General features: G+C 44.2%; 1 protein-coding gene across 2 annotated transcripts in view; it reads right to left on the bottom strand.

Moving 5' to 3' along the window:
* Nucleotides 1–23,044, bottom strand: part of ECRG4 (ECRG4 augurin precursor) — a 179,718-nt gene that overhangs the window by 45,875 nt on the left and 110,799 nt on the right. Inside the window, exon 1 of one of the 2 annotated variants that reach the window (XM_073590478.1) lies at nucleotides 12,009–12,047. The exons of the other annotated variant lie outside the window; for it this stretch is intronic. The gene's annotated coding sequence lies outside the window, so the exon portion shown is untranslated. Of the gene's footprint in view, nucleotides 1–12,008; nucleotides 12,048–23,044 lie in introns of those variants that run through there. 2 annotated transcript variants of the gene reach the window in all.

The following is a 23,044-nucleotide window of genomic DNA, read 5'->3' as shown; positions in this document are numbered from 1 at the left end:
CTTGTCTGCTTCCTGCCTTTCTGGCACAGCTACATCCCCATGCCAACCACACCTACACTGCCCTGGGACTACAGCTTCACCTGTGGGGAGCTTTTACATCTTTGCTGCAACATACCATCAGTCCCAGTGGATCTGCATGCAGCGTCGGCTTAACACCTCCCTTGCCGAGCACCACAGGTGGCGTCATGAACTATTCATTCAAATCATTACATTCCCCCATTACTTGGGCACCCAGGGCCACGGACTGGGTCCCCGCTGCTGTGACACATCCCATTGATACCGGCCCGGTACCGAGTACCCCACAGCCCTGGGAGGGCGACCCAATTTGGCGTCACGAACAGGATTATGGAGCCCGGTACCCCCCCGGGTCCTGTGTGCCATAGACTGTGCTTGTGTAAAAGACTGTGTGTGAAATTAGCGCCAATTGCCGCCATTGCCGCGCTGCTTGGCGCGCGAGGGAAGAAAAAGGGGCAGGCCTTCATGGGCGGAGCCTGCCGCAGAGCACGAAGAAGCAAAGTGTTGCGCGGGAAGAGAGGACAGCGCGAGAAGGGGAGGAGCTGAGGCCAACAGCCCGGAGTGTCGGGCCTGTGAAGCGGCCACCGGTAAACTCACACAACCCCCGGCCCTGGCTAACGTCAACTAGGGGGGAGGAGAATGTCTGTGCCAAGCAGCAATGTAGCGGCGGACGCCGTCGCCAACCCAGCAGCGCCGCAAGGATAGCGCCCGCTGCAGCGGTCCCCATAATGCCGCTGTCTATGCCCTACCTTCTGGGAGCGGCCTGGCTACCGCAGTACTCGGGTGAGTCACATACCCTGAGTGAATTTAAAGAGAGACTGTGCAATTTGTTTAAAGTATACCCTCTGTCTGAAAGCCAGTAAGTGGATATCCTGATTGGACAGCTAACGGGTGCAGCGCAGAGATAAGTGAAAGCCTGGCAGGACATTGATAAAGAGACTGTTGCAAAGATCCTGGCCAAGCTGAGAAGCACCTTTGACACCCGCACTGCAGCTGAAATCAAGATGAGGTTCTTTGGTTGTAAACAGAAGGCGCAGGACAGTATAAGGAACTATGCTCTCAACCTGCAGGAGGCGCTGCGAGCAGTTAAGCAAGTTGATCCTGACAGTGTGAAGGAGGAAGATAAACTGTTAAAAGAGTAGTTCCTTGAAGGACGTCTATCCAGTAGGGATGGGCGAATCTACTCGTTAGAACTCGTTACTCTGCGAGTAGTAGGGGACTCGCAGGAGTCGGTACTCTGCGAGTTTCCAAGCGATTACTCGCACAGTAACGAGTCCAATGCAAATCAATGGCAATCCTAGTTTTTTCAGAGTTTAATACAAGCAATCCTAGTTTCTTAGCGATTTTGTGTCCCGCTGTCAGCAGCGAGTCTTAGCGAGTCTAGGACTCCTATATACTGTATTCGGGACTCGCAGAATACAGAATATGTTAATTTTCAGAGACAGCCTAGTTTGTTAGGTGAGAAAACTGTGAAGAGCACTACTATGATTGGCTGCTGTCCATCGTGATGCCTATGTCATGTATCACAGGCAAGGCTGTATATAAACCCTGCCCCCGCCATTTTGGGCACATTCCTGTGACGATCTGAGCTAGTGCAGGGCGAGTTGGAGACATAGAGCAGATCTAGGGACTGTTAGTCAGTGTAGGACCTCAAGATTCCTCACATATAACACAAAAGTTCTTTTCAGAACTACCAGCACGGAGGAGTACTGTAGAGGACTGTAGGCAGGGAGAAAGGCAGGAGCAGCCTTACAGTGCATACAGCACCATCCTCAGAGCTTAGCTTACTCACTCAGCTTCCATCAGAGCTGAAATCAGAAGCATAGCTGAGCAAATTTTCTTTTTTTTTTCCACCAGATATTATTGGGGTCATATTTACCCCTGCAGCGTTATTGTTTCTGTGGCAGACCAGTGCGTTGCTGCTATCTATCCCACCAGCTAATAGCACGCACGCTGCCTGCTTGTGTGCACTAAACAATTTTTTCAGGGAGAGTGCGTCGCTTCTCTGCTAAGTTACAGCACGCACTTCACCCCAGAGCGGTGACGCAGACAGCACCACAGTCCACCTAGGTGACTGCCTTTGCGCACTAATCAATTTTTTCAGGGTGAGTGCAGGGCTTCTCTGCTATCAGCTAATAGCACGCACGTTACCTTCCTGCTGTGCCAATACGCATCACTAGCCTTGATTGTCCTCCTATTACAGTCCCCTGTAGTTATCCCCTTTGCACTGTGCATCCCCTGAGACTACAGCATGGGTCACATCACATCCCCCAGTGAAGCAGACCCCGGCGCGGTGCTGGGTACCACGGTTTCAGTGCGTCACAGACGCCAATGGTGACACAAGAAATCTCACTCTCTCCTAATCCAAAAAAGGGTACAGTAAAAGAAAATAGAAGAAATGACATCACATAACTCTTACCCATGTTTGCCTGCCCATCTTCTCCAGCGTGATCAAATGACGGGAACATACTTCTGGCGATGGACCTCCAAGCCATATTTCGCTGTCTTTCATCACCATAGCCAGGGTGGGTGGGCTGCCACAGCTGGGGCCACTCTTCAACCAGTCCGATCAGCCTCTCTGTATCACGTCTGCTACACATCTTTGGTGGGCCTGTGTGTGCAGATCTGATCGCCCTGTGTGTGCAGATCAGATCGCCCTGTGTGTGCAGATCAGATCTGCCTGTGTGTGCAGAATATCAGATCAGCCTGTGCAGTAAATCGGTTAGCACAGGCGACTTCCTGTTTAGCTTCTAGCGTGATGTAGAAACGATTTTCTGTGCTTTAGGGATGAATTCTAAATCGCTAAGCTAGGGGCCACTTGCGAGAGTAAAGAGTAAAAAAAATGGCAGCACAGGAATCGCTGCAATACTCGCATCCCCATTCATTAACATTGGACTCGCTAGACTTGCAACGAATAGCGAGTTTCCGAGTCGGACTCGTTAGAGTCTAGAGATTCCGAGTATTTCAGGATTCGCCCATCCCTACTATCCAGTACACACAGAGGACAGTTGCGCATCATAACCCTGCAAGACCCTGATCTGGACTTTGCTGATTTTAAGGACAGGGCTATACGGGTACTGCAGGAACCCACTGACAGCTGTCCAGCGCCCCTGAGGTGCCCAGCGATCACCTACCATCAGGAAGCAACGTCTTTCCCTTCCATCCCTGTGGAGGCTGATGCACAGACTCTGGATAAAGATCCAACTGAAGAGCTACGTCTTCAGGTCCAGGAGTTGACCAAAGGAATGGCTGCACTTACTAAAACTGTGCAGTCTCTGCAAGCGTTCTCCAAGGAAAAGATCCAGCTGGCTTCCAGTCCAGAGGATGTCCCGTGGCTCCGGAAGGGGAGAACTCTGCCACTCCGAGGGAGGAACAACGATCGCTATGACCAGGACGGATGTCCCATCTGTCGTCGCTGTTATAAGGCAGGTCATCTTGCAAGATTCTGTCCTTTAAACGAGCAACCCCTGGGGCAGAGGGCCAACCACCAGGAATAGGATCCCCAGGCCCAAAGAACTGGAGGGCCAAGTATGTTGGAGGGAGACCAATCCTTCCAGTGGTGATTGACGGTATCCCCATGAACGCTCTACTGGACACTGGCTCTCAGGTGACCACTATGCCATACATTTTTTACAAGAGGTATTGGGCTGATTCTGAACTTACCTGTGGCCCAACTCATGAACTGACAGTAGTTGCCAGTAATGGTCAGTCTTTGCCGCAGATTGGATGTAAAGAGATTACTGTTAAAGTGGGTCGGGTAGAGCTAAAATCTTAAGGTCTGATAGTTGTGGATATTGATCAAAGCGAATGTAATCCCATGATGATTCTTGGTACAAATGTAATTGAAAACTGTCTTTCCGAGGTTATTGTCTTGTTGCAACAGGTGGCTGAGACTGCTGGTTCCAGTGAACAACGAGTCCTGCAGAAGGAGATCAGAGACTTGATGCAAAGACAACAGGTAGAACTCTCTGGTGGAGAAATTGGTAGTGTCAGAGTAAGTGATGCTTTCCCAATTGCAATACCCCCCAGATGTGAAATGTTGATTTGGTGTCGGGCAGCTATAGGTCTTAGAGGGAAAGATTACCAGGCATTGGTAGAACTCGTATACTTCGATAGCAGGCCCACTGTCCTGACAGCCAGAGGGGTGGTGGATGTACGTAAAGGGAGAGTACCTGTACGCCTTTTGAATTGTGGGGAGGAGGAGGCCACAATACCTCGGTATGCCACAGTTGCTAAGCTGCTCACTGTTAACAGCAACTCATTGCAGGCAGCAAAGCCCTTGGTCTCATCCGACCAGGTGGAGGACAATGGCTCTGTGAAGCAGCCAGAGGAGTGGTGTCAGCAACTGTAGGTGGGAACTGACTCTACGCCCTCATACCAGAAAAATGGGGTTTACAGATTGACACAAGAGTATGAGCGGGTATTCAGCAAACACCCACTAGGTTTTGGGCAGGTAAAAGGGGTTCAACATCATATCCCCACTGGAGACCATCCACCCATAAAGGAGAGGTACAGACCTATACCCCCAAAACAATACCAATGTGTTAAGAGTATGTTGAGAGAGATGAAGGAAGCTGGGGTTATCAGAGACAGTTGTAGCCCCTGGGAAGCTCCAATAGTTTTTGTAAAGAATAAGGATGGTACCATGAGAATGTGTGTTGATTACAGGAAAATTAACAGCATTACACATAAAGACGCCTACCCATTACCTAGAATTGAGGAATCATTAGCTGCACTTAATACTTTTCCACCTTGGATCTCACTAGTGGGTATTGGCAGGTTCCTGTGGCAGAGGCAGACAAGGAGAAAACAGCACTTACCACTCCAATGGGTCTCTGTGAGTTCAACTACATGCCATTCGGGCTCTGCACCGCCCCAGGAACATTTCAACGGCTGATGGAGTGCTGCCTGGAACACATGAACTTTGAGACAGTCCTGTTGTACCTTGATGATGTCATTGTTTTCTCCAAGACTTATGAAGATCACCTGGAGCACCTGGCTGAGGTGTTTGAAGGCTTGTCCAATTTTGGCCTAAAGGTGAAGCCTTCCAAATGCCACCTCCTGAAGCCCAAGGTACAGTACCTCGGTCATGTAGTGAGTGCAGAAGGTGTGGCACCAGATCCAGACAAAGTCACAGTCATCCGGGACTGGCCAAAGCCCAGCAACCTCCATGAAGTACGTCAATTCCTCGGGTTGGTAGGCTACTACCGAAGGTTCATCAAGGGCTTCACTGAAATAGCCACTCCTATGCAAAATCTTCTGGTGGGGCAGTCCAAGAAGACCAAACAGAAGAATTCCACATTTGAATGGACTGAGGAGTTGGAGAGGTCCTTCACCAGATTGAAGATGGCTCTCACAGGAGATGAAGTTCTGGCCTACCCAGATTATGACAAACCCTTTGTGTTGTACACTGATGCCAGCAACGTGGGACTGGGAGCAGTACTGTCGCAGGTACAGAATGGCAAGGAAAGAGTGATCTCCTACGCCAGCAGGAAGCTGCGTCCCACTGAAAGGAACCCAGACAACTACAGTTCCTTCAAGCTAGAGTTCCTCACCATAGTCTGGGCTGTGACTGTGAGATTCAAGCATTACCTAGCTTCAGCCAAGTTTACCATCTTCACAGACAACAACCCGTTGACTCACTTGGACACTGCAAAACTAGGTGCACTGGAACAGCGGTGGATGGCTCGGCTGTCTAACTATGAGTTTACCATCAAGTACCGGGCAGGGCACAAGAATGCTAATGCTGATGCGCTGTCCAAAATGCCTAATCTACCAGATGCAGGAGAAGACCCTGAGGCTCTTGAAGAAATAGAGTTACCTCCCTTCCACCGGCCACTTGCGGCCCAGCATGCCCAAGGAGTGAGAAACAGACGGTCTGGCTTGAAAGAAGTCACCCTAAATCCATTGCCCCATCATGACTGGGCAGAAACTCAGGATAGAGACCCTGCAGTCCGCCTGGTGAAGGAGCGACTGTCACAAGCTGACTCACGTCCCAGAGTCGAATGCTCCTGATGAAACCCAGCAGTTGTGGAAGGAAAGAGGTCGGCTGTTAATCTATGAAGGAAAGCTGTGTCGGAGGAGTATCAATGCCCGTACTCATGAGCTAGTCTGGCAGGTGGTAGTCCTGAAGAGAGAGGCATCAATGGTCCTAGAAGCATACAACAATGGAGCTGGACACTTCGGATGGAAGAAGTTGGAAGCTTTGCTCCGAGAGAGATTCTATTGGGCTGGTATGAGGAAAGCCATTGAAACGTGGTGCCGAGAATGTGGACAATGTAACCTGCGCAGAAAGGATCGAAACAGCCAGAGAGCTCCTCTGCAGCCAATTGTAACCAAACAGCCACTCGAGTTGGTCGCCCTGGACCATGTGAAGCTGGTTCCAAGCCATTCAGGATACATCTATGCTCTTACCATCGTGGACCACTACTCAAGATTCCTGGTAGTTGTGCCTGTGAAAGATCAAACAGCCAGGACAGCAGCCAGAGCATTCCAACAGCACTTCTGTAGACCACATGGATATTCTGAAAGAATGCTTACAGATCAAGGTCCAGCTTTTGAGGCAGAAGTGTTCCAGGAATTCTGTAACTTGTATGGTTGTAAGAAGATCCGGACAACACCGTACCACCCACAGACCAATGGCATGTGTGAGAAGATGAACCAGGTAGTGATTGACCTACTGAAGACTTTGCCCTTGGAGGAGAGAAATCTGTGGCCAGAGAAGTTGCCAGATCTGGTGGACCTCTACAACCATATTCCAGTGAATTCCACCAACTGTACCCCAGCCTACTTAATGAGAGCAAGACCTGGTAAACTGCCTATTGATTTGGACATGGGAGTCCTTACGCCTGAAGTAACGTCACCAGATGCTGACTGGGATACAGATAGACAACAACAGTACAGAAGAGTTCAAGAATGCATGGAAAAGAGTCTAGCTCAGGCAACACAAAAGCAGGAGAAGCTTTACAATCAATGCACCTGCTGTTCCTTTGTCGCCGGGAGAACAAGTTCTCAAGAGGAAAAGAAGATTGCATAAGCTGGATGATCAATGGGAAGCTGAACCCTACACCATTCTACCCTCAAACTTTGACAATACCAAGGTGTGCCTTATTAGTAAAGATGGAGGAGAAACCTCAGCAGCCGCGTCAAGGAATCATTTGAAATTATGCCCTGACCAGTTAAGAGAAAGAATGGAAGAACAAGATAACATCCAACCCATAGAAGAAGAAAAGGTCAGCACCATATTTGGAGAATTCCCTGCAAATTGGACTAAAGTAAATGATGCAATAGTGGTGCCAGTGTTTACATTTCCCCAACTAGTAGCACAGGAAGAAGTGACTCAAGAAAATCCTGAAGATCAGGAAAATCAGGCAGCAGATGCCACACCAGCAGTGGAGCCAGAGAACCCTCGCCCTGCCAGTGGTGAACCTCTTATGCCCCTGGTGAGTCTAAGAGTTCACAGACAATCTAGTATCCCTGTGCCATGTAGAACCACCAGTAGTGTATCCAGTACATTACACACTACACCAGCATTACGCAGGTCTACCAGTACTACACAAGGTATACCACCCATCAGATATCGTATATAGCTAAAGTTAATGTGAATGTTGAAATTGTATGTATATATGTAACTGTTTTCAAGTTTTGTGCCTACAGGTAACCTGTAAGAGTTTCCTTTGGAATTTTCCAGTTTTACCTTGTTTTATGGACATTGTACCACAGGACTTGTGTGGTCACCAATTAGTTCACCATTTGCCCAGGAATGGACCATGGACATTGATGCTTGGACTTATCATCATAGGACCATTTTTGAAGCACTTGGTTTTTGTAACTTTTTCATTTTTAAATCTTGTACAATTATAATTGTTCACCTTGTTTAACTGTTTATATGCTTCATGTTTTGTTCAGCCCAGGAGTGCTGACTTGCACTAGGGGGGAATGTGGCACCCCCAGGAGTAAGGTCGCCACAGTGGCTTTGCCTTCCTCCAGGGAGGGTAATGCCAGGCTTGGAGGCAATGACGTGTCTCTCTCGCAGTCAATCTATGCATGCAACACAGTTCCACTCCAGGTCAGCACAGGGGGCTCTGAACCGGAATTGAGGGGAGGAGTACTCTCTGAGGGCCAAGAGGAAAGAGTGGTCAGTTAGTCTGCGGAGGGTGAAGTGTGCAGACGTGTGGAAGGAGCGCTGAGATAGAGCTGAGAGGAAGAGCTCATCTCTTGTAAGAGCGCTTGAACTGGAGCCTGGTCTCCATGGCTGTATGGACACTGATGGTCCTACAGCAGACACCAGAGGAGTAGAAAGCTGTAAATGCAATACTCCCATCTAAGTCTTGAGGGCACAACATCAACACGGATAGTGAGCCGGGACTTAGGAGTGAGGAGTCCCTGGAAAAGGCTACAGTTGTCTGCCGTACAAGTAGAGTTCTTGGGAACATCTGACAGGAGGAACTTCAGTGTAACTCAGTACTGGAGATCCCTTAAGTAAGCGCTAGGAAGGAGACTGCACAGTCCATCTGCTGAGAGAGAATTCCTGAGTTGCTTCCAGGCTAGCCTGCTCCGGTACCATCTGTAACCAGGACCCTGGACTGCATTTATCAAGTAAAGGTACAGAAATTGCACCCCGCTGTGTCTTGTCTGCTTCCTACCTTTCTGGCACCGCTACATCACCATGCCAACCACATCTACACTGCCCTGGGACTACAGCTTCACCTGTGGGGAGCTTTTACATCTTTGCTGCACCATACCATCAGTCCCAGTGGATCTGCATGCAGCGTCGGCTTAACACCTCCCTTGCCGAGCACCACAGTTGGCGTCAGGAACTATTCATTCAAATCATTACATTCCCCCATTACTTGGGCGCCCAGGGCCACGGACTGGGTCCCCGCTGCTGTGACACATCCCATTGATACTGGCCCAGTACCGAGTACCCCACAGCCCTGGGAGGGTGACCCATACAGGCCATTGTTGATTGGGTGCAACGCAGAGACCTCAAGAGTAGAGTTGAGCGACTTTAGTCGGGTTGGGTTTCATGAAACAAAATTTGTTTCAGATGAAACTGGTCCAACTAGGGCAAAAAAAGTCAGCGTTTCGTCCGAAACCCAACCCCAATGCAAGTCAATGAGGATTAAAAGTCGTCACTGAGTGGATGAATCTCCCTCCTTGCAATGGCGAAACAGTGGTCTGGGTAGTTGTTGACAGATTTAGCAAACAGGCGCATTTTGTTCCTTTGGCATGACTACCTAACACTGAAACACTATCTAAGTTGTTTATCGAGCAAGTTGTGCAGTTGCATGGCGTGCCTCTGAATTTGGTGTCTGACAGAGGGGTACAATTTTTGTCCAAATTTTGGAGGGCGTTTTGCAAGAGATTGGGTATTAGCTTGACCTTCTCCTCTGCCTACCATCCTGAGACTAACGGTCAGACAGAGAGGATCAATCAGTCACGGGAACAGATTTTGCGGGGCCTTGCCACGTCCCAGCAGGATGATTGGTGTTCCTCGTTTCCCGTGGCTGAGTTCGCATTTAATAATCAGGTTAATCAGTCCACTGGCACCTTTCTGTAACTACGGTTTTCACCCCCATTTTGGTGAATTTTCCAGGCTAGAACATTGGGGTGGCTCACAGCAAACGGAAACATTTTGCTGATAAGCGACGATCTGTAGGACCTAAGTTTCTGGTAGGAGATAAAGCGTGGTTATCTACCAAGAACATACGTCTGAAACTTCCTTCCGTTAAGCTGGGTCCCAAGTTTATTGGTCCTTACGATATCAGTGAGGTTGTCAACCCAGTTGCCTTTCGTTTACGCTTACCTCTCTGGTATCGACCCAGCTTGTCTGACTATTCTGCTACCACCTGGTGATAACCTGTCTGCAGTTCTGCTGGCCTGCTTTGAGTTGGAATTCATCCCACTCTTCACTCTGCTGCCACCTAGTGGAGTTTGCGTTCCTCTGCATTTACCACAGGGCTCACATGACATTATTATTTTAAGTGACTACTGACAGACCCAGGGTGGAGAGCAGAGGCGAAACAATGGTCCAGGAGGTAAGTATACATTTTTTTAAGGGAATCTTCTGAGAACAGAATGATGTAGGGGCAGAGACCTTGCTTCCAGCAAGATATCATTTGCTCAATAGCTTGATATCACTTTGATACAATCATTGTTTTATTTTCTGCAAATCTAACAGTTCTATGAATGCTTTAACATAAATTTTAACATTGAAGCAACCAGAGAAAATATGAATAATAGGAACACAAACCTCTTCTGCATTCTGAATTTGCTCCTGACTTTTGCCTCCAAATGCCAGAAGAAGAAAAAAAATGAGTTTTGAGAGCCCAAAATGAGTGAAGAAAATACAACTGCAGGTGTGTTAAATAGTTTAATTAAGGTAAGTAATTAAAGTGCATGTGCATGTAATACCATGTGAAAACAATAGGGCAGCCTGGATGTGCCATAGTAAAGGTAGTCACTGTAGTAGTTTGCAAGAGCAACTTGCTGCCATATATTCTAAACTGAAATAGTACCCGCTATAGGATGAAAAGGGGGAGTCGCCAGCTGTCCTGTAGATGCGTCCACCATGACGTGTGTTTCAGCGTCTGCCTTTGTTTAGTATATATGGCAGCAAGTTTCTCTTGCAAACTACTACAGTGACTACCTTTACTTTAGCACATACCAGGTTGTCCTATTGTTTTCATGTGGTATTGCATGCACATGCACTTTAATTACTTTACCTTAATTATATCATTTGACACACCTGCAGTTGTCTGGCGCACTTTATTTGTCTTTTATTAATTTGCAGCAACTTACCACTATCAAGCTATATTAAATATGCACTTTCTAAATTGCATTTACCATTTATGATATTGGAATCTACCCTGCTGCTACTACTTACTTCTAGTGTATGATCCCAGCTTGTCTCTTTTGCATTGTGTCAGCTTTTTTCCTGGTCAATTGTTCTCACTTGCACTTTATATATATATTTTTTTTCTTCTAATTAAAAAAGTTGTATTTTCTTCACTCATTTTTGGCTCGCAAAACTCATTTTTTTTTCTTCTTCTGCCATTTATCCCAGCAGATATGCCTTACTGTATGTCCTGTGTACACATGTGGTGGTGATTATATATTTTTTTCTGATAAATCTGAGATCACCATCTATTATAACTACATATAAAGATTCATATATGTGTACTTTGTATTAGAAATTTTTCATTGATTTTGCCTCCAAATGTAAAATCTTCACTAAAATTGCAACATGTCACGTGACATGAAGATTGCAGTGATGCAAAAACTTTGTAAAAAAGTCCATTCCTTTTCTTTATTTTCATAGGTCGCCGGTTGCATGTGACGTTGTCTCTCTTGACTTAAATGTAATTTGCCTCTGACTCGCATGAGACATGTCACACGTCTGCTACAGTGAAATTACACATCTAAAATGCTTATGTGGCAGCACGTCACAGACAAGTTGCACAAAGGGTTTTAGTCTCATGATTGGTCTGAGAATTGTTTCGGGTTCTGTGCAGCCCAAGCCTAATAGAAGTAACAACTTTGCCATTTTTAACCAACAATACTACAGTACCAATATACATCGCTAAATACTAAAATCAGTGGAACCATTGAAATTTACACTGCAATGTGATAAGAATTCTACCAATATTTACTAACAGATATAACCAATAACAGACTAGCAAAAAAACAAAAAATAATTTGAGATTTGCTTACGTTTTTACCTTCTATTTGACAGGCATTAGCACATAGGTGAGATTAAATGTATGAAAGAAGAAATACAGTAAACGACACGGAGCGTCCTGTGCACTAACTCTATGGGCTTTACACTCTCTGCCATGTTAAATAGATCACTCACTTGTAATATGTAAAATAGTAACCGAACAGTTTATTTCTGAGCCCGACTAGGGTACCTATTCTGGAATGAGCTTCTGTTTGTTTTCTAAAAGTTTCCCACTCTAAAAAAAAGAGTAAAAAAATATTTATTACTTTACCTCTGAAGTGATCTGCTTTCCAAGTGCGTGTCAGAATACAAGGGTGTCTTGTGTCCCTCTGCTGCACAAGGTATTCCTTATATACCCTGGAGCTGTAGGTAGTGTTTCCAAATCTAGTTGGACAGGAGGTGAACTCATATGAAAGGCACTTTCATTAAAAAAAAAAGTATGAATACCAGATCTTCTGTAAAAAAAAAAAAGTTTGGCAGGGGCTGATGGCTGCGGGATTCAGGTTTCTGTATTTTCACAAATGCCACATCCTAATCTGAAATTACTTGCAGATGTGTAGTAAAGTTGTATCACGGTGACATTCCTAGTTCTTTCTATGCTATTAAAACAATGCATCTTATATGTAAATTTAATATAACTAAATGAGGGACAAGTACAGACAGTGTAAGATTTGTCATTCAACAATTAATTCTACAGTATTTTTTATTTTGAAAGGGGTAAAATGTTTCTAAGGCCGGTTTCACACGTCAGTGGCTCCGGTATGTGAAGTGACAGTTTCCTCACATACCGGAGACACTGACACACGTAGACCCATTCAAATGAATAAGTCTATGCATATGCCAGTGTGTCTTCACGGACCATGTGTCCATGTGCAAAACACGGAGACATGTCAGTGTTTGTGGGAGCACACGGTACACAAAACGTGCTGAACACGTGCACATGGAGAACAGTTCACACTGTCCTCAGTGTTCACGGATGGCCACCGGGGAAGAATCGCTACAGGAAGCACTGTTCCCCGGCAGCTGGTGCTGAACGCAGCTGTCATTCTTCTCTCCTGCTCTGCCGGCAACAGCGAGCAGGAGAGAATGAATGAATAAAAACCCGACATGGGGTCCCCCTCTGTTTGCATCAATTCAAGAGTCAACTGCAACTTTCCTGGTGTTATGCTCTCAGCTGTTCTCTTTTAGCCACTCCCATCTCCTATGCAATCTGGGTCCTGGCAAGCACTCATTGTCAGACTTAGCTTTTGCTACATGGCTGGAGGTTGTTGGTTGTTATTTGAGAAGGTGAGACAAAAGTTTACCTTTTTGGAATGTGTATATCACATTACATCTGGCGTAGAAGTAACACAGAATTTCAGAAAAGGAACATCATACCAACATTTAAATATGGTGGTGGTAGTGTAATGGTCTGGGGATATTTTGTTCCTTCAAGACCTGGAAGACTTGCTGTTGTAAATGGAACAATAAATTCTGCTGTCTACCAAAAAATTCTAAAGGAGAATGCCATCTGTTCGAGACCTCACCTGAAGCGCACTTGGGTTATGCAGCATGACAATGATCGAAAATACACCAGCAAGACCACCTCTGAATGGCTTAAGAAAAGCAAAATTAAGACTTTGGAGTGGCTTAATCAAAGTCCAGACCTTAACTAACCAATTGAAATGCTGTGGCATGACCTTAAAAAGGTGCTCGGAAACCCTCCAATGTGGCTGAATTGCAACAATTCTGCAAAGATGAGTGGGCCAAAATTCCTCCAGAGTGTTGAAAAGTCAAAAATTGTTAAAAGTTTTACAGAAGGATGCAGCACTTTTGAAATTACTAAGATCACAGAACCATCAAAAGTTTTGTTGCAGATAGTCAGCAGGGTTGCAAAAAACGTCTTGAGGAAAAAAGATCATAGAATCATAGAATCATAGAATCATAGAATCGTAGAGTTGGAAGGGACCTCCTGGGCCATCTGGTCCAACCCCCTGCTCAAAGCAGGATTCGCTAAATCATCCCAGTCAGATGTCTGTCCAGCCTCTGTTTGAAGACTTCCATTGAAGGAGAACTCACCACTTCTCGTGGCAGCCTGTTCCACTCATTGATCACTCTAACTGTCAAAAAGTTTTTTCTAATATCTAATCTGTGTCTCCTCCCATTCAGTTTCATCCCATTGCTTCTAGTCTTTCCTTGTGCAAATGAGAATAAAGTTGATCCTTCTACAATGTGACAGCCCTTTAGATATTTGTAGACAGCTATTAAGTCTCCTCTCAGTCTTCTCTTTTGCAAACTAAACATTCCCAAATCCTGCAACCTTTCCTCATAAGACAGGGTTTGCAGACCGGTCACCATTCTGGTCACTCTTTTCTGAACTTGCTCCAGTTTGTTGATGTCTTTTTTAAAATGTGGTGCCCAAAACTGGACACAATATTCCAGATGAGGTCTGACCAAAGAGGAGTAGAGGGAAATAATGACTTCACGTGATCTAGACTGTATGCTTCTGTTAATACATCCTAGAATTGCATTTGCCTTTTTTGCTGCTGCATCACACTGTTGACTCATATTCAGTCTGTGATCTATTAGTATACCCAAGTCTTTTTCACATGTGCTGTCACTTAGCCCTATTCCTCCCATTCTATATCTGCTTTTTTCATTTTTATTGCCCAGATGTAGTACTTTGCATTTCTCCCTGTTAAAAACCATTCTGTTAGTTGCTGCCCACTTCTCCAGTTTATTTAAATCTTTTTGAATCCTCTCTCTCTCTTCTCTAGTATTAGCTATCCCTCCTAGCTTTGTGTCATCAGCAAATTTAATCAGTTTACCCTCAATTCCTTCATCTAAATCGTTGATAAAGATGTTGAACAATACAGGGCCCAGGACAGAGCCCTGTGGTACCCCACTTGAGACATTCTTCCAACTGGATGTGCAGCCATTTACGACCACTCTTTGGGTCCGATCACTAAGCCAGTTATGAATCCACCTAACAGTTGCCTTGTCCATTCCATACTTAGTCATTTTTTCAATAAGGATTGTATGAGAGACTTTGTCAAATGATTTGCTGAAGTCAAGATATACTATATCTACAGCATTTCCTTGATCCACCCAATCAGTGATACCATCATAGAAGGAAATTAAGTTAGTCTGACATGACTTATTAGTTACAAACCCATGCTGACTCTGTTTAATCACTTCATTCTTATCCAGGTATTGACATACATGTTGTTTAATAATTTGTTCAAAGATCTTTCCTGGCATAGAAGTCAGACTCACCGGCCTATAGTTGCCTGGGTCCACCTTCTTCCCCTTTTTGAAGATAGGAACAACATTTGCTCTTCTCCAGTCTTCTGGCACTTCTCCTGTTCTCCAAGAATTTTCAAAGATTATGGAGAGGGGTTCAAAAATTTCTTCTGCTATCTCCTTCAGTACTCTGGGGTGTAATTCATCTGGACCTGGAGACTTGAATTCATTTAGGTTAGCTAAGTGTTTCCTCACTATCTTTCTGTTTATAGATATCCTGGATTCTTCCATTCCCTTAATAGGACAGTGAATAACAGTTGATGCTACATTTCCTTTCTGAGAGAAAACAGATGCAAAATAGGAATTTAAAAGTTCAGCCTTCTCAACATCCTGTCTTACCATTTCATCATTTTCATCCTGTAAAAATCCTATAGCATCTTTGACTTTTCTTTTACTTTTGACATATCCCCAAAATCCTTTAATATTGCTTTTGACATCTCTTGCAAGCCTCAATTCATTTTCAGCTTTAGCTAATCTGATTTGTGCCCTGCAGGTTCTGCAGACAGCATTATATTCTTCTTTAGATATGCCTCCCTCTTTCCATTTTATAAACATTTTTTTCTTCCTTTTTAACATGTGCTTAAGTTCTGTGTTCATCCATCCTGGTTTCCTTAAATGCTTCCTATTCTTCCCTCTTTTCGGAATTGTTAACAACTGTGCTTTGAGAATTTCATTTTTCAAGATTTCCCATCCTTCCTGGACATTTTTGTCTTTAAGGATATCCAGCCATTGGATCCCTCCAATTCTCTTTCTGAATCCCTTAAAATCTGCCTTTCTGAAATCTAACCTTGACGTCTGAGTCTTCACAGGTCTTCCGCCTCTAGTTATCCAAAATTCTAAAATAGCATGGTCGCTACCTCCTAGGGTCCCAGCCACTTTTACCTCCTCAACCATTTCCTCCCTGTTTATAAGGATTAGATCCAAGGTAGCAGTTCCCCTTGTTTTCTCCCTTACCTTTTGGAAGATAAAGTTGTCAGCAAGAGAGGATAAGAATTTCCTTGACCTGTTAGTTTTGCCTGAGAGAGATTCCCAACAAATGTCTGGATAGTTGAAATCTCCAATGACAACTATGTCATATTTTTTGGAGAACTTGGCCATTTGATGCATAAAGAGTTCATCCATATCTTCAGCTTGCACAGGCGGCCTGTAGTAAATGCCTACAATGGTGTCCTTTCCATTGTTCTGTCCTTGTATTCTTACCCAAACAGTTTCCACAGAACTCCCAGTCTCTGAAGCTTCAATCTCTGTGCAGATATACGCATTTCTAACATACAATGCGACACCCCCTCCTCGTTTATCAAGTCTGTTTCTTGCAAATAAGTTGTATCCTTCTAGTCTTGTATTCCAATCATGTGTATTGTCCCACTATGTTTCAGTGATTCCAATGACATCATATTTCTTTTCCTGTGTTAGTAGTTCCAATTCTCCTTGTTTGTTGCCCATGCTTTGTGCATTAGTATAGAAACATTTTAGTTTGTGATTGGTTTCTCTTTCTCCAATATTTTTATTAATTAGATTCTTTCGTCTTTGTTCTTCCTTTCCACTTCTAATAGCAGAGTTCTCAATAGCATTTGTCAGGTGTATGGCTTTTTCTGGTCTTTTGCTTCCCTTCCCATGTTGTTCTAGTTTAAAGCTCTCCTTACAAATGTAGCAAGGCGACTTCCAAATACATGCTTTCCAGTCTTCGTAAGGTGCACCCCATCTCTAGCAAGCAGTCCATCGTATAAGTAGTTCACTCCGTGATCCAGAAATCCAAATCGTTTCTGACGGCACCATCGACGTAGCCAGTTGTTCACCTGCAGAATCTTATTCCACCTCCTTGTTCCATGGCCATCCACTGGGAGGATGGAAGAGAAGACCACCTGCGCTCCCAGTTCTTTCACTTTCTTGCCTAAGTCTTCAAAGTCTCTGCAGATGGTTTCCAGGTCGTTTCTTGCGGTGTCATTTGTCCCCACATGTAGTAGCAGGAATGGGTAGTCATCTGTAGGTCTGAAGAGTCCTGATATCCTGTCAGACACATCTTTAATTTTTGCACCTGGAAGACAGCACATTTCTCTTGAAGTTATATCCGGTCTGCAGATAGCGGCCTCTGTTCCTCTCAACAGGGAATCCCCCATGACCACCACTCTCCGTTTCTTCTTTACAACATTTTTCTTTCTCCATCCAGGAGGACTCTGAAGGCGTACAAGGTTGCTGTTTGTTGGCAAAGTCTTATCCTGATGTATTTCTTCATCGTTTTCCTGCGTGAGAGCCTGGTACTGGTTTCTGAGCAGTATGGGTGCTGACTGCCTCCTGATCCTCCTGCTTCTCTGGGTCACATGTCTCCATTCCTCTGTTTCTTCAGGTGCACTTCGAATTTCTTCTCTTTCTGTAACATGTAGAGATAATTCTGCTCTGTCCAAGAACTCTTCACCTTCCTTAATGATCTTCAACGTAGCTAACCTCTCTTCGAGATTTTGCAACTTTTCCTCCAACAGGGACACAAGCTTGCATTTGTGGCATGTGAAGTTTGGCTTTTCCACTGGTAAGTCTGTGAACATGTAGCAAGAAATGCAGCTCACCAAATGGCTCCTGGCCTCTTCCATCTTGAGATTTCTTAAAAACGATGAAAGATGAGCCAAAATTTTCCGATTTCCTCTTTTCAGCTGCAACGGCCAAAACCCAGTGATCGTTGAGCTCGCAGAGACTCTTCACTTATCCCAGAAGGCACTGGGAATATGCAAATGATCTCAAGACTCTTTCCCTGGGTTTCCGATTTCCTCTTTTCAGCTGCAATGGCCAAAACCCAGTGATCGTTGAGCTCGCGGAGACTCTTCACTTATCCCAGAAGGCACTGGGAATATGCAAATGATCTCAAGACTCTTCCCCTGGTTTTCCGATTTCCTCTTTTCAGCTGCAACGGCCAAAACCCAGTGATCGTTGAGCTCGCGGAGACTCTTCACTTATCCCAGAAGGCACTGGGAATATGCAAATGATCTCAAGACTCTTCCCCTGGTTTTTGCAGGGGATGCAGGTGCAGGTTAACGGCCACAGATTTGAGAAGAATCAAACGTGAAGTGACCAGGAACCCTTTATTCTCCAATGCTGTTATATTCCAGAACTGCAGCCTGCCTGGAGTGCCCAGAAGTAGCCAGACACATAAGTTCAAATGTCAAGACTGTGCCAAGAAATATGAGTGATGAGATGATAATGCGTCTTGATGGACTAGATGGATATGCTCTGGGCTGGTATTATTAAAAATGAGCTAGTTGGACCTTTTCAGATGAAGATATAACTCAAAATCAACTCCCAAACCTACTATAAGTTTTTAGAAGATATTTTCTTCGAGCATTGGTGCAGGAAAATGTCTCCATCTTTCAAGAAAACCATGATTTCAATGCAGCACAATGCTCTGTTGCATGCATCTAGGAAACTTCACTGCTTGGCTAGTCAGTAAAGGCCATTAGGATGAAAGAATAATGACACTTGACTTTACCTGACCTAAACCCTATTGATAACATGAGGACCTCTCTTATTGTGAGATTTATGGTAAAGAAAAACAGTACACCTCTCTGGGAGGCTGTACTTTGTCTGGGTGGCAGTAGTTGGTGCTGCCCAAAAAGTTGATCATCAATAGATTAAGAAACTGACTTATGACTGTTATTGAAAAGTAGCGTGACTATATTGGTCACTGACAAATTTATTTTGAACTGTCAGAAATTTATTTTTGCATATTTTGAGGAGTTTGATTACTATTGGTTACTACTTTCAATAAAATACTGAAATAGAAAAATTATATTTTTCATTTAGTTGCTTAACCCCTTTACCCCCAAGGGTGGTGTGCATGTTACTGACCGGGTGAATTTTTACAATTCTGACCACTGTCCCTTTATGAGGTAATAACTCTAGAACGCTTCCATGGATCCTGGTGATTCTGACACTGTTTTCTCGTGACATATTGTACTTCATGTTAGTGGTAAAATTTATTTGATACAACTTGCATTTATTTGTGAAAAAAATGGAAATTTGGTGAAAATTTTGAAAGTTTAGCAATTTTCCAACTTTGAATTGTCATACCCTTAAATCTCAGAGATATGGCACACAAAATAAATAACATTTCCCACATGTTTACTAGAGTTGAGCGATACCGTCCGATACTTCAAAGTATCGGATCGGAATGGATCGGCCGATCTTTAAAAAAAGTATCGGTATCGCCGATTCCGATACCGGAAGTCCCATTCAAGTCTATGGGACTTCCGGTATCGGAATAAGAAAAACCCTGTTTTTGCCTTGTACAGCCTCTCTGGGGTCTGTACGGGCCTTTCGGGGGGCTGTGCCGGCCTGCCAGGGGGTCTGTGCAGGCTCCGGTGGTCTGTGCCGGCCTGCCGGGGGGCTGTGCCGGCCTGCCGGTGGTCTGTGCAGGCTCCGGGGGGCTGTGCCGGCCTGCCGGGGGGCTGTGCCGGCCTGCCGGTGGTCTGTGCAGGCTACGGGGGGCTGTGCCGGCCTGCCAGGGGGCTGTGCCGGCCTGCCGGTGGTCTGTGCAGGCTCCGGGGGGCTGTGCCGGCCTGCCGGGGGGCTGTGCCGGCCTGCCGGTGGTCTGTGCAGGCTTCGGGGGTCTGTGCAGGCATCGTCCGATGGGACTACAAGTCCCATCGGGCGATGCCTGCTACCATGACAGTGATTGACACATTAGCCAATGATGGGACAGTAGTAGTCCCATCATCCGGCTAATGTGTTAAATGTTAAAAAAAAAAAAAAAAAAATACTACATGCATGCTACATACATACTACATGCTACATACATACTACATGCTACATACATACTACATGCATGCTACATACATACTACATGCTACATACATACTACATATATACTACATGCTACATACATACTACATATATACTACATACATACTACATACATGCTACATACATGCTACATACATACTGCATGCTACATACATACTACATACATACTACATGCATGCTACATGCATGCTACATACATACTACATACATACTACATACATACTACATGCATGCTACATACATACTACATGCATGCTACATGCATGCTACATACATACTACATGCTACATACATACCACATACATACTACATACATACTACATACATACTACATGCTACATACATACTACATATATACTACATGCATGCTACATACATACTACATGCTACATACATACCACATACATACTACATACATGCTACATGCTACATACATACTACATATATACTACATGCATGCTACATACATACTACATATATACTACATGCATGCTACATACATACTGCATGCTACATGCATGCTACATACATACTACATACATACTACATGCTACATACATACCACATATATACTACATACATACAATACATTCATACAATACATACATAGACATACAGTACATATAACATAGAGTAACATACTTACCAATACTTGTCACATTGTTCCCCGAAGCCATTGTCTTTTCCGGAATAAATATTAACATAACAAACCACAAAAATACTCACCCACGATCCGAAGCAGTCCACGAGTGTGTCCCACGACGATCTTGGGTAGAGAACTGCAGCATCAGCTGATGCTGCCGTTCTCTACGGGCTGCAGGAATCCAATGACGGAAGGTAGGTATCCTTCCGCACTGTATTCCTCCGCCACTTAAAAAAAAAAAAAGTCCCTAGTCTCACTTTATGCCATTGCTGTGTGGGAATTGATGATGACGTCAGGCTGTCAATCAACTTTGAACTTCCGATTCCGATGCCGAATTCCGATATTGAAAAAATATCGGAAGTCGGTATCGGAATTCCGATACAGCAAGTATCGGCCGATACCCGATACTTGCGGTATCGGAATGATCAACACTAATGTTTACTTTACATCAGCACAATTTTGGAACCAAAATTTCTTTTGTTAGGAAAACAAGTTGTTGTGCAATTTGTCCTGAGTATGCTGATACCCCATATATGGGAGTAAACTACTGTATGGGCACACGTCGGGGCTCGGAAAGGAAGTTGTGACGTTTCGGAATGCAGACTTTTATGGAATGGTCTGCGGGTGTCATGTCGCATTTGGAGAGCCTCTGATGTGCCTAAATGGTGGAAACCCCTCACAAGTGACCCCATATTGGAAAGTAGACCCCCCAAGGAACTTATCTAGATGTGTGGTGAGAACTTTGAACCCCAAAGTGCTTCACAGAAGTCTATTACGTCCGGGCGTGAAAATAAAAAAATCCTATTTTTTCCACAAACATGATCTTTTAGTCCCCAATTTTTTTTATTTTATCAAGGGTAACAGGAGAAATTGGACCCCAAAAGTTGTTGTCCAATTTGTTCTGAGTACGCTGATACCCCATATGTGGAAGTAAACTACTGTATAGGCACGTCGGGGCTCAGAAAGGAAGTTGTGAATGCAGACTTTGATGGAATCGTCTGCGGGTGTCATATCGCATTTGGAGAGTCCCCTGATGTGCCTAAATAGTGGAAACCCCCACAAGTGACCCCATTTTGGAAACTAGACCCCCCCAAGGAACTTATCTAGATGTGTGATGAGCTCTTTAAACCCCCAAGTGCTTCACAAACGTTTATAACGTAGAGTCATAAAAATAAAAAAATCATATTTTTTTCCACAAAAATGATATTTTTGCCCCCAATTTTTTATTTTCCCAAGGGTAACAGAAGAAATTGGACCTCAAAAGATGGTGTGTAATTTATCCTGAGTAGGCTGATACCCCATTTGTAAACCACTGTTTGGGTGCATGGCAGAGCTTGCAAGGGAAGGAGCACCGTTTGACTTTTTCAACGCAGAATTGGCTGGAATTGAGATCAGACACCATGTCGCATTTGAAGAGCCCCTGATGTGCCTGAAAAGTGGAAACCCCCCAATTTTGACTCCAACCCTAACCCCAACACACCCCTAACCCTAATCCCAACCCTAACCCTAGCCCTAAGCCTATCCCTAACCCAACCCCTAATGGGAAAATGGAAATAAATACTTTTCTAATTTTATTTTTCCCTAACTAAGGGGGTGATAAAGGGGGGTTTGATTTACTATTTATAGCTGGTTTTTATGTTTGGCAGCAGTCACATGCTAAAAGACTCTTTTTATTGCAAAAAATAGTTTTTGCATCACCACATTTTGAGAGCTATAATTTTTCCATATTTTGACCCACAGAGTCATGTGAGGTCTTATTTTTTGAGGGACGAGTTGACATTTTTATTGGTACCATTTTCAGGTACAAGACATTTTTTGATCGCTTTTTATTCCGATTTTTGGGACGCAGAATGAACAAAAACCAGCAATTCATGAATTTCTTTTGGGGGGCGTTTACACCGTTCCACGTGTGGTAAAATTGATAAAGCAGTTTTATTCTTCAGGTTAGTACGATGACAACGATACCTCATTTATTTTTTTATGTTTTGGCGCTTTTATACAATAAAAACAATTTTACATAAAAAATAATTATTTTTGCATCTCTTTATTCTGTGAGCCATAACTTTTTTATTTTTTGCTGATGGCACTGTATGGTGGCTCATTTTTTGCAGGACAAGATGACTTTTTCAGCGGCACCATGTTTATTTATATCCGTCTTTTTGATTGTGTGTTATTGCACTTTTTTTTCGGCGGTATGTTGATAAAGCATTGTTTTTTGCCTTGTTTTTTTTTTTAAGGGGTTCACTAAAGGGGTTAGCTAGTGGGACAGTTTATAGGGCGGGTCGGGACAGATGCGGCGATACTAAATATGTGTACTTTTATTGTTTTTTTTATTTACAAAAAAAATAATTTATTAGGGAATTTTTTTTTCTTTATTTAGGAATTTTTTTTAAATTATTTTTACACTTGTTTTTTTACTTTATTACTTTGTCCCGGGTGGGACATTACTATATAGTGTCAGATGGCTGATCTGACACTTTGCACTGCACTGTGTCAGACCAACTGTCTGACAGGCAGTGCAGGCAGCTTCTCAGCGCCTGCTCTCAGCAGACACTGAGAAGCCACCTCCCTGCAGGACCCGGAAGGCCCCCCCA

This window comes from Dendrobates tinctorius, unplaced genomic scaffold (assembly GCF_039654945.1).
Source record: "Dendrobates tinctorius isolate UK_male_01 unplaced genomic scaffold, ASM3965494v1 ptg000117l, whole genome shotgun sequence".
Classification (NCBI taxonomy): domain Eukaryota; kingdom Metazoa; phylum Chordata; class Amphibia; order Anura; family Dendrobatidae; genus Dendrobates; species Dendrobates tinctorius.
Note: the sequence above shows the minus strand (reverse complement) of the source record. Positions and strands in the feature narration are given on the sequence as shown.